Source organism: Stegodyphus dumicola, chromosome 6 (genome assembly GCF_044657685.1).
Source record: "Stegodyphus dumicola isolate Sdum_Otavi_A_Nest chromosome 6, ASM4465768v1".
In the NCBI taxonomy this organism is placed as follows: domain Eukaryota; kingdom Metazoa; phylum Arthropoda; class Arachnida; order Araneae; family Eresidae; genus Stegodyphus; species Stegodyphus dumicola.
Genome location: NC_140773.1, coordinates 44739658 through 44745657, shown reverse-complemented (window position 1 = coordinate 44745657; position 6000 = coordinate 44739658).

Genomic DNA, 6000 nt, shown 5'->3' with positions numbered 1-6000 from the left:
ATCCTTTCAGTTCTGGAATAATGGACGAGCTAGGATTTCGAACTTTGCCGAATTCGAAAATAAATTTGGAAAGCAAAAAATGTATATTTGATATTTTTCGAATATCTGATTTGGGAATTTTGAAGTGAATAAAAATGAAGCTAAAGTAAATTCAAGAAGTTTCTGTTATCAGTTTGAAACTGATCATTCCCATTATGGATTAGAATCACCATTTATTGCCAAAAGTTTTTATCGCTTTTGCTTTTGGGTTTCCTGATGTATATCATTATTTTTCAGATACAATTACAGAATCTGCTCTTTCTTCATGGAAAACTTTAAAACGCCCTTCTTAACATTATTATATTTACTTTGTGGTTCTTGGTGTGTTCTTCCTTGGTTCCATAATAGCTCTAGATTATTATCAAAATTCGAAATTTTCCTACTGTTAGATACTTATTTAGGAGGTCGAGCATGGAATTTTAAAATGAAACATTATTTTAAGAAAAATTACTCTACCGTTTACAAAATCAAGAAGTAATGAAATTGATGATTACAGTTTAAAAAATAACGATTGTCATTTCAAAAAGTTTATAAAGAAATGATTATTTTAGATAATACATAATGTTTTTTACCGTAAGAGAAAGCTTTTAGAATTGTTTAATAAGTGAATTAATTTCATATAAATAGAAAATTCATATAATATTCAAATGATGATCATCAAATTTTAAGAGAAAAGAAAATTCCGTAAAAACGGTGTTAAACTAACCTAGTAAATCGAAATTAACTTAATAAGTTTTTAATCGTGCCCTTTATTAAAGGTATCTTACCAATAAAATGCTACAAAAGTGACTTAACTCATAATCATTTGAAACATTATAAGAAAAAGAACATTTTGAATAAGTTTAAGTCATCATATTGACAATGTCAGGAAAGTAAAAACATTGTAAGCTAAATTATAACTCATTTACTCTTAAACGCAGTAAAAACGCAAACAAAAATGTTTCTTTTCAGAGAAAAGTAGAAAGTTACAAGAGGAGTATAAAAGTTTTGCAAATAGAAATAATATCAAAGGTCTTGGAAGAATTAAAACTTATTTTAACGTCTTTGAGTGAAACATATTTTTTAACGTGAATACTTTAATTGTATTTTGTACTCGTATCAGTCGTCTGTGCAAGGAACTCGTCGAGGTTACGTGAAATATTCGAGAAGCGTAGCATTTTCAGTGGTAAGTTTCTCTTTTAGAAACATTATAAAACGTAGACAACAAATTACATGGAACAAATTTTGAGTGGCCAAAAACAGAGGACATTGAGTTTCAAGCAGAGTGGGGCTAAGAGACAAAGAAAAGAAAAAAGAAGATTCACCAGACGGATATATATCACTGTGTTACCTGGTGTTTTTTTTTTTTTTTTTTTTTTTTTATGAAAGGTGATTACTTATCAAAAGAAAAACATTTAATTTTCTGTCTCCTTCATCACTTTCAATTTATATCACTCTCTCTCTTCCAAAGGCAGTGTAGAATTAAATTAAATTACCGTTTTTTTTTCAATCTATTTAATAACATTTTGTTTACTTTAGATTCAATAACTTCCAGGAATTTTGTGTTATCGACATGTGCGCAAAATACTGCTCAAATTTTTGACTAAGCGATCATCTATGGTCCAGGAACGAATTAACCCACTTTATTATATGGAAAAAAATGATTTCGGTTTCGGATGACGAACGATCTTCAGGAACGAAGTCTATTCGTGAAATTAAATTCTCTCTTTAAATTAACACCATTCAGAAAATTCTAAATAAGTGATCATTGGACGGTGTTAGGCCCGGGTTATACGGTGCATGCGGTGTAGAGTTGTCAACATGATATACGACGCTCTTTCTGTTGCCAAATTCCGGCCGTTTCATTGGAATTGCTATGCGCAATCGATCTGATTGTCAACAGCACAAGCTCGAGTCTGTTGAAGTGTCTGGTGGCAGTATCTCATGAAGAAGCTACAGACAGGCAGCCATTTTTCCGACAAAACCATAATCCCGTCACTATAGAATTTCTATGGCCAACCACCAGCCAACACACGAGCCAAGTTCTTTCAATTTCTGACAAGTCGTTAAATATGTATGCGGTCTGGCGTTGTCAGTATGGTATACGACGTCCTTTCTGTGTCCAAGTTCTGGCCCTTTCATTGGAAATACTAGGTGCATTTCAAATGCACTTAGCATCTGTTCTATTATTTGTTTATCATTATTATCATTTATCACGCCTATCGCCTGGTTCTCTGTAATTGTCGACAATGCAAGTCCGAGTCTATTGATCTGCCTAGCTGCTGCTTGGTGACAGCAGCTCGTGAATGAGCTGAAACTAAGCAGCAAAGAGTATCTGTGCATCTTGGAACATCTTGAGCATTTTTAAACATCTCGAGAAGCATTTTGAAGCTTTCATATTGGGTATCAGAACAGCATCTTGAACATCGAAATTTCCAGATTGAAAGCGACTGCTATGACTTTAATCGGCAGTCAGTGTATTATAAAACAAAATGAGTGCTGTTTATATTGCACCAAAATAATTACAAAGAGAGAGGATTCCACCTCTACTACTAACAAGGTTTTATAGTAGGTTTATAGTAGGAAAGGTTTTATAGTAGTTAGGATTTTGTGGAGCTGCTGTAATAACTGCCCTGAGCATTGGGTTGGACACGCTTTCTCTACACTGATAGATTTATGTCGTAAGAGAAAAACCTTATAACGATGCTAAGGAGCCGTGAATGAGCCATGGATATCAGAATTAACAACGTACTGAAATGCATCGTCTGACGAAACGTGGCTACGTTACGGTCCAGTATAAAACCACTCTAACAATGTGAATAGCTGCTCTGGATGCACTGACGCTAAGTGTTTTAATACTTAGCATATGTATTTATTTATTTCTTATGTCGCTATAATATCCTCATGTATTTATCAAAATTCTAAAACTGTTCTGATTTTTTGTATATAACAAAATTCATAACTGTATTTAGGTATATATCAATATTCTATATTATAAATTTTTATTTTTAACGTTCACGTATTTCATATATTTCAAATTGTAATAATATTTTATATTATTTTATGTATGACAAATATTATTTTGTCATAGTATCTTCTTATGTAACACACAACTTACATTACTAATATAACACCTGCGTAATTATTGTATATATCAATTTATAAAATTTCTGTAACCTTAGAATTGTTTAAATAAATGCCGCTGATCGCCGGGCCACTCACGAGGCTTAGCGTAGCAGATTGTAGATGATTCCATCAGTTGAGCTTAACAGCTGAATAGTCCTCAGGGCGGTGCACCTGTTCTTCTGATGGTAAATAAATAAATAAATACTTAGCATAAATTTATTTAACTGAATTCTTAAATCACCTCGTTCCAAAATATTCAACCTGTTTCTTTCTTTTCCGTTGTAAATTATTGATTTGACTTAAGCCTGCTTTCAAAAGGTAAGAAGAGAGATACTTCAATAATGTTGATCCTGTAACAACACGCATACATTTTGAGTAAGACCTGTATTTGAACATCCTCCTTCAATGCAATCAACTATTCTTGCATCATAATACCAGGAGCAGATATATTGCAGTTTTATGAGCCATGCCGACATACTCATATTATCAATGTCTTGAAAGCAAACATTTTTGCAAGCAGCTTGCATATAACAATATATTTCTGAAGAAGTTTTGAGCTCTTAGTATTTCTTTGATTGTGGTTTTTGCGTTTTACTTTATTATACCACATTTCCTGCATAAAATTTCATATTGTTGCGAAATGTCCAGCGGCTGAGCGGTGAGATAGCTTCTCCGCAAAGCTGTGTGAGGGTTGACAAAAAGTGGTAGGGGAAGGTAGGGTTGCTAGATTTGGTGTGAATCGTTCACTTGGCGACAAAATTGGCGATATATCATAGACGGAGCGAGAACATTCTAGAACACTTTTTTAGCGGCATTCTCGTGAATATTCTCGAAGGTAGGTTAAAGCTAGATATACCCTGCCTGTCCTGGATGAGAGTAGTGTCTTGAGTTCAGAGACTAGCGTGTGCGCGATCTACTGAATCGGGAGCTGTAACTTAATGCTTTGCCGTGAAGATGTCTTCACCGTTATAGCCTAATAATTGAATTGCGTTGTTCTTATCTTCCGGTTAAGGTTTTTATGCCTTTAGTAAATCTGCAAGCAATACTTGTACAATTATCAGCAATTTAAAAGCTTTTCAAGTGCGGTTAAGCCTAATTTTTAAATAACATGGCGGACATATTTGCATTTAAGTGTGTTTGTCGTAGTTTTTAGACAAGTTTAAACGTGTCTTTCGAACTGTTCTGAGTAATAGTGGTCATTATTTCTTTCTCAGAACATGATATAGCCTTTCATCAATATACAAGTTGTTATCAGTTTTACAACATTAATAATTTTTTAAATAATTTTTTGGGATCTTTCTTATGCCCGAGCATATTTGACTGTCGACGCTTTAATCATCATAGACGATTTTTAAAATTCTGTGCGAAAAACAGCAGTGCATAACACTCGATCGAACAAGCTGCTGTTCCTACTGAAGTCTACTGAATCTAACTTTCAGACTCTCGGGTACACTTATTTGGACTGTTAAATTATGACTTCAGAAGACTACTTAGAGCAATCAAATTTTATATTTGCGCATTTTCAAACTCAAGAAAGAATCATTCTCAAGTTAACTAAAAAATCAAAATAATTCTTGCTCTTTCAATTAAATGATGCACTTAATTTCACTAATCTTAGGAAACTGATAATACGCTCATTTTTTGAATTTAATTTCAATGTTAATTAATGCTTTTAATTTCGACCTTTTGATTGCAACTCGAAATGACAACACATGGGCGAGAGCAGCGTGTGAAAAAAGAGAATGGGATCATCTTATCATTCAAATTTTAAATTTATTCTTTTTTGAGCAGAAAAACAAAACCATTTTATGGGAATATTGACTATTGTCTCCTTTGAACAATTCTCTCATATCGTTGTTTTTATTCATTTCGAGAATAAAAATCATCGTACATATTATGTCGACGATTGTTGAATAATGTGACTACTGTTGCATATTATCTAAGATTTTGTTCAGCTGTTTATTTGAAAGCTATTATTTTAGCTAGAGATACCTTCAAGGAACTAATCTCAGAGTGTGCATGTATCACCCATTCTCTATTGCGTACTTTATTTTTCCTGTTGTTGCGACATCTTTAAAAACGTGGATATACATCCTGATGGCAGCGCCACCTCATAAACTCTATGACAGATAAAATCAATAGGTTCAAAAATTGATTTGGTACTGGTTCGAGTAATTAAAAAAAAAAAAAAAAAAAATGAACAACAGAAAAAAAAGAACCGATTCTTAAAATTTTGTCTCGCCATTTTACAAATTTCATGAGCAGATGATATTCTTACATTGTGATATACGCAAATCTATATAAACATCAAAATCACTTTTGTTTTTTACTTCCTTGTACGAAGTAAAAAGGAAGTATTGAAATCGCGAAAAATTTCAGGCAGTATATTTCAACGAAAATATCCATTTTGACCGCTATCGAATGCAATTTAACGATGTTTTTGTGTGACATCTGTACGTAAGGACAGAATAAAAGACTCTTTCCCTCCAAAAAAATTATAAAACTGCTTTAAAATGAATTCTGAAGAGAATTTATCGGGGCGTCTGTACGAACGTGTACGCACGTACATATCTAATCTATCGTAGTACAAAAAGTAAAACATAATATGAATGAAATATTAATAAAGAAAAATAGCTAAAGATGAACGCTTAACTTGAATGAAATTTAAAAGTTAATATGTATGTAGAGTAAGGTGTAAGCTAACTCAAAACATATTAGAAAAAATATAACAAAAACATCATATTAAAAACAATAAATAAGAACTGCAAGCAGCGGTAAATGGAATAATTAGCCTAATTCGAACATCATCATGGACTTTTCAAGGGAAATGCATAGTGATATTCGAACTCCGCTAAA